Raw genomic sequence first — 6,061 nt, 5'->3', positions numbered from 1 at the left:
ATATTTACCAAATGGCCAAGCATCTGTCAGTGGATCAGCCAGATAGGCTGACATCAACATCCAAGGAAGGGCAGGAGTCATGGGGTGGCTATGAGTCAGGGTGTCCCCATCTCCTAGCCAGATGACCCCCCACATCCTCTGAATCTACTCTAGAGCCACATTTGCTCTTGCAAACACCTCATCCCAGAGTGGCTACAAGGGGGTCAAACTTGAATAGAAAATGCTTGCCCTGCTGTTTCCTCTGGAAGCTGGACACAGCCAGCTTCTGCAGTAGACAAATCGTTATGATCAAAGAGAGAGGAACCTGCTCCCTGGCCTTCTGCACCTGGGAAGGAAGAAGAGCTTTATCTGAGGTTGCTGCCACAGACAGAAGTGCCCACCAGGAGGAGCGCACGATGCATTACCCACAGGAGGCACGCGTGGACTCTGGCCTGCTTGTAGACTGCTTTATGGAGCATTGTATTGCTGGGTCCAGCCAGCAAGAGGCTCAGGAGAGTTAGGGAGTGGTACCTGGAGAGAATCCGGTTCTCACCTCGCACAGGGAGAAGAGAAGAAAAGGAGAATTCCATGTTAGTGACTTCTCCATGTACCTAGAAATAAGACAGGGAGGGACCGATCCACAAATGTAAACAGTGGTTATCTTTGCCTGGTGGGATTATCAGTGATTGCTATTACTTTATTTTTGCCTGTATCAGTTTTCTACAGTGATTATATGTTACTCTTAAAAGGGGATAGGTGGTGGGAAATGTTCTCTAAATGTCTCCTACTTCATGCACTGGAGAACATTAGCTCATTAACCCTCACCCAACAATTCTCTAAGGTAGGAAAACCCACATCACCATCTTTTTGCAAATAAAGAAAATGAGGCCCCAAACGTCATCATTCTGCACTGAGTTATACTACCCCCGAGTGAGCTGATGTCACAGACAAGCCCTTTGCATGATGGCTAATATAGCCACCCACTGCCCTGAAGCTCTCTCCCACTCTCCACCCCACCACCTGTGACCTGCTGAAGGTTGCTGCTCATTGTTCAATCAATGGGTACTTGACCAGAGAAGGCAGCATCCTTTATTCTGAGACTCAGGATTTATACCCAATGATCAAGACGTACAGCATGGCTTGCTTTCTCCTGCTTATGGCCTCCCTTTGAAAAGAGAAATCTTAGAAACCAGAAAAGGTTAACCAGTTTGCCCAAGATTGTACAGCTAGCAAGTGGCATAGCTACTACGTAGACCGTAGACCTGACATTCTGACTGTAGAGATCTCACACTTTACCATTGGATTATACTCCCTCAATAATAGTCAAGATTCATTCAAAACAATACAGGTGTGGAATTCTCATCTGGCATACCACCAGAGCTGGGGGAATCTCTTTGCTCTTGACTTGCACTAGCCAATGTGAGTCAGAAGCACTGGAGATAAGAAGATAGCATGAACAGGAGATTGGTCACATCCAAAAGAATTAAGCAAATGCATTGAGGATAATGGAAGTCAGTCTTGTCACCATTGAAGAAGGGAGGTACAAATATGGAAAAGGCAAGACTCGTGTGATATTGAATTATAATTAGGGTCATTGGCATGAATGTAGGGTTTCTAAAATATATTGTTACAGATACGGATAACACATGTATATGTGTGTATGTGTGTATATAGCTCTACCCACTGAGAGGACCCAGATTTGATGACAGTCTGGCAGCACTGAGCACTTTTAATGCCTAAATCCTGATTTCTAAATACCATTCTCAACTAAAAGGAGCTAGGGCTCCTGGCAGACATAGCTGACTCCAGGATTGGGGCAGGGAAAGCATCAGATGAGTCCGAAATCTCTTATTGCAGAAATAAGGAAGTTCTCCAAGAATCACGGTACCTACCAAAAGTCACAGGAGTTTGGGAAGGCTTTCAGTGCTCAAGCTGGGCCAGCTTGAGCATCATAGTAAATAATACTAGTAATGGATTCTAACTCATTTAATAAAATAGGAATCCACAGATCCATGCTGATATAAATAAATAAGAAGAGGAAACTCTACCCTATGACAACTAATATGTGTAGAAGAAAAGGTAGCACTATATAATTACTTATCCACAATGTTAATAGTAATTTGGACAGGAATAAACATCTCTGGATGCCACAAATAATGGATAAAGTTTTAATGAGGAACCAGGTATTTATACAGCCTTGAGGTATCTCCCCACAAACACATATTAACATCTTAATGAATACTTACCAATACTTATTAATACCCCATCACAAAGTACTCATTAATTAACTTTACTGTGGAGAAACCTGACAGACACCATCTTAACCAAATGACAAAAGTCAGTGTCGCCATTAATAGGTTAAGTCAACATCATGTACCTGCTGATATTATGCACTGAGGAGAACACGTGGTCATTTATGTGATACTCTTTTTTTTTAATTTTTTAATGTTTTATTTATTTCTGAGACAGAGAGGGAGACAGTGTGAGCAGGGGAGGGTCAAAGAGAGAGGGAGACACAGAATCTGAAACAGGCTCCAGGCTCTGAGCTAGCTGTCAGCAAAGAGCCCGACGCGGGGCTCGAATCCACGAACCATGAGATCATGACCTGAGCTGAAGTTGGACACTTAACCGACTGAGCCACCCAGACGCCCCTATGTGATACTCTTGATTTGCATTTGAATCCAATCATGACAAAACATGAGACAACTCCAGACTGAAGGACATTCTTCAAAGTAACTGACTAGGACACTTCAAAAATGTCAAAGTCACAAAAGATAAGATTATATAGCTTATTGCAGATTGAAGACAACCAAAAGGACATGCTCACTACATGCAGGGCACAATTCTAAAAGGTATAAAAGATGTCACTGGTACAGTCGGGGAGATTTGAGCAGGGATTTGGGCAGTGTCAATTTCCTGATTTTGACAGAGGTCCTGTGGCTATGTAGGAAATGTTCTTGTTTTAAGAGTGTACACTTTGAAGCATGCAGAGGTAAAGGAGCACTGCATCATTCGCAACTTAATTTCAAATGATTGAGATGAAAATGGAGAGATGAAAAATATGGTGGAATATCAACAATTGGTGAATCTGGGAATTCTGGCTTCTGTGTTCTATTCTTGAAATTGAAATTTTTCTAGGTCTGAAATTATTTTAAAGTAAAAGTTCCCCCAAAAAAGCGTATGATAAAATTCAACACCAACTTTTAGTTTAGCAAGGGAAATAAATACTACATGTGAAGAAGAAAGAGACACCAAGACAGAGAGACAGACACAGAGAGAGGGGAAGAGAGAAAGCTGTAGAGACTCATTATTTGAGATGATTTTCCATGTTTATGTACATACATAGGGGCTTTATTGCTGTTCTTAAAAATGGGATCATGTTGAACAAATGCATCTTGCTTTTTTTTACTTAAAAATATATGTTAGCCATGCTTGCTTCAGCAGCACATATACTAAAATTGGAACGATACAGAGAAGATTAGCATGACCCCTACACAAGGATGGCACGCCAATTTGTGAAGCGTTCCATATTTTTATCAATTGATGAATGGATCAAGAAGATGTGGTTTATTTATACAATGAAATACTACATGGCAATGAGAAAGAAAGAAATCTGACCATGTGTAANATATATTTAAAATAATATAAAATGTATATATATTAGCCATCTTTCCATATCAGTGTAGACACACCTACCTCAGTCTTTTTTACTTACTGCATAAAATTGCCTTATATCGCTAGTCCATCATTTTTAAACCAATTCTCCATCAGCAAATATTTAAGTTACTACCTAATATCCTTTAAAAACATTTATTTCCTTTTTACACTTTTACTACCCCATAAGATCATATGTTTAAAGTCAGCATGTGAACTACTGCAGATCATAGAAGGGGGGAAAATAAGCCTCAGACTCCAGTCACACAAGTATTCAAAAGTAATGATAAATTCAAGGCAAGGTTAGTGCCAATGGACAAATCACTAAGACCCTTCAGTAGGGCCCGGATTTCCCAAATACCCACTCTCCAGCAGTGTATTTGGCAAATTTTCAAGGGATCTCCTTCGTCTTATTTCTTTCTAATAGTCTACTTGCTTTTAAAAGCAAGTGTTTTTGTCAGCAATCAAACTGACAAAGAGTTTGATTTAGGAGGTCTCTTTGTCAGTCTTCTTAGGAATGGGCATTAAAGGGGCGCCTGGGTGGCTCAGTGGGTTAAGCATCTGACTTCAGCTCAGGTCATGATCTCACAGTTGGTGGGTTCAAGCCCCACATCAGGTTCTGTGCTGACAGCTAGCTCAGAGCCTGGAGCCTGTCTTTGGATTCTGTGTCTCCCTCTTTCTCTGACCCTCCCCTGCTCATGCCGTCTCTATCTCTATCTCAAAAATAAAAATAAATAAATAAATAAAACATTAAGGAATGGGCATTACAATGTCTTCCCTTATCCTATAGCTATCAGCATTTGCCAGAACGTACACACATATGAAATTATTCAGACATGTTGGTAATCGGCAAAAAACAAAGAAAAAGAAAGAAAGAAAGAAAAGGAAAAAAAGAATCAGAGGAAACCATTTTGTCTGCTGTATTTGTTTGTCACTAAAGAATGTTCTCTCTTGATATACTTGTTGGGGATGGCAGTTTCTGCCTCCATGTCATTATTCCGTGATTAGAAGAGGGAAGTGGGAGGGGCCATCCATGAAAGAATGTAAGCTTCCAAAAGCGAGATAGGGTTGGGTTAGCTGTATCCATTCCACCACCACCCTGCCAACATCCTGGGGGGGGACATTAAATACAACAGAAGCAGAGAGGTTGGGCCAGGATGAGATTTCAGAGCCTTGGACATTTCTCTTGCAAAAGTGACCCCCAAAACCCTGGGGAATTGCCGAAAATACAAGGGAGGATTTCTGTGCATAAACGAAAGTAAGCTGATGTATGGTTATTTTCGTGAGGCTTTTGATTTTGTCCGGTGGGGCCAGTGAGGCTAAGAGAAAGGGTATCCTAGGGGTCCTTCCTGCTTGCTTCCATTTCCTAGAAGTGACACGGTCATCAAAGACTCAAGATCTTAGGAACAAAAAGTCTGTGAGCGTCACTGCCACAGTCATCCTTCCACTTAAGCCACACGTGATGGTCACTTTAAAAACATGAAATTTTCAATTTGTCATCATTCTTACAGCTGGGGTACAAATTTGATTCATGTTAACTGCGAGGATCAGTAAAAGCACTCAAGTGTCCTTTTGTCTGTTATGTATAGTATTGACTCATGAAGATTTAGGCTGAAAATTAAGGCACAGGTAGGCTTTTAACCAAAGCACATTCATAGATACTCGCTGATTTTCCCAAGCACTATATTACCTATTTCCCCCCACTCCCAGAAGAGAGGTACATAGAGTGTGTTCCAACAACCACAGGTTAGATGAAAATAATTGATACTACTATGAAAACAGGAAAAGGAAGTCAACCCTATATTTTTGAACAGTTGAAACAAGTGAGAAGCAATTCTTCAAAACAAAGCAATAAAATATCACATCATAGTATATTATTTTTTTGTCTAATAGAAAAGGAAAATTACTAATAGTCAAACTAGTTCAAAGAAAGCACAACTCAAAAGTGCCTCATCTGAGATGGCTGAGTTTCAAGAGTGTTAATAGGCATTCCAGAGACGTGCTGACGAGTAAATTTCTCAGGCATTTCCAGACAACTGGTACATATGGCTGTAATAAAAGATCCAGGAACACATTCATCCTGCTTTTTGTTGTCGGACAAGACAGTTGGCCTAAATTCTTCTGCATTTCCCATGAAGCAATAGCATCATGGAGGTGTGCAGAATTACAGGATGCTTCGGAAACATCGAGTCACCCCACGTAAAAGAGATAGCGCACGACTGATCGCAGGTGCCATTCTAGAACACATTATGGTCATGACTGATCGAGTTCCAATCACTTCAGGTCATTTCTATTTGACGATTCCTTGCAATGTCTTTAAACCCAGAAGTATGTCATGTGAATGTGCCTGCTTCTCAAAGATGACTTTAAAGTCCTAGTTTCCAAATCATCAAACTCTCTCACCCCTGAATTTCTCAGCCTAGAAGTT

At 40.8% G+C, this 6,061-nt stretch overlaps 1 non-coding gene across 1 annotated transcript; it reads left to right on the top strand.

Annotated features, from left to right (window-relative positions):
- Positions 1-3,411: 3,411 nt before the first annotated feature.
- LOC144227035 (U6 spliceosomal RNA) lies at positions 3,412-3,514 on the top strand. The gene has a single exon (XR_013333830.1). It is a non-coding gene; the product is annotated as a U6 spliceosomal RNA (small nuclear RNA).
- The last annotated feature ends 2,547 nt before the right edge of the window (positions 3,515-6,061 follow it).

Source organism: Crocuta crocuta, unplaced genomic scaffold, assembly GCF_008692635.1.
Source record: "Crocuta crocuta isolate KB4526 unplaced genomic scaffold, BGI_CrCroc_1.0 scaffold32, whole genome shotgun sequence".
Taxonomy (NCBI): domain Eukaryota; kingdom Metazoa; phylum Chordata; class Mammalia; order Carnivora; family Hyaenidae; genus Crocuta; species Crocuta crocuta.
This window is presented reverse-complemented; position numbering and strand designations above follow the sequence as displayed.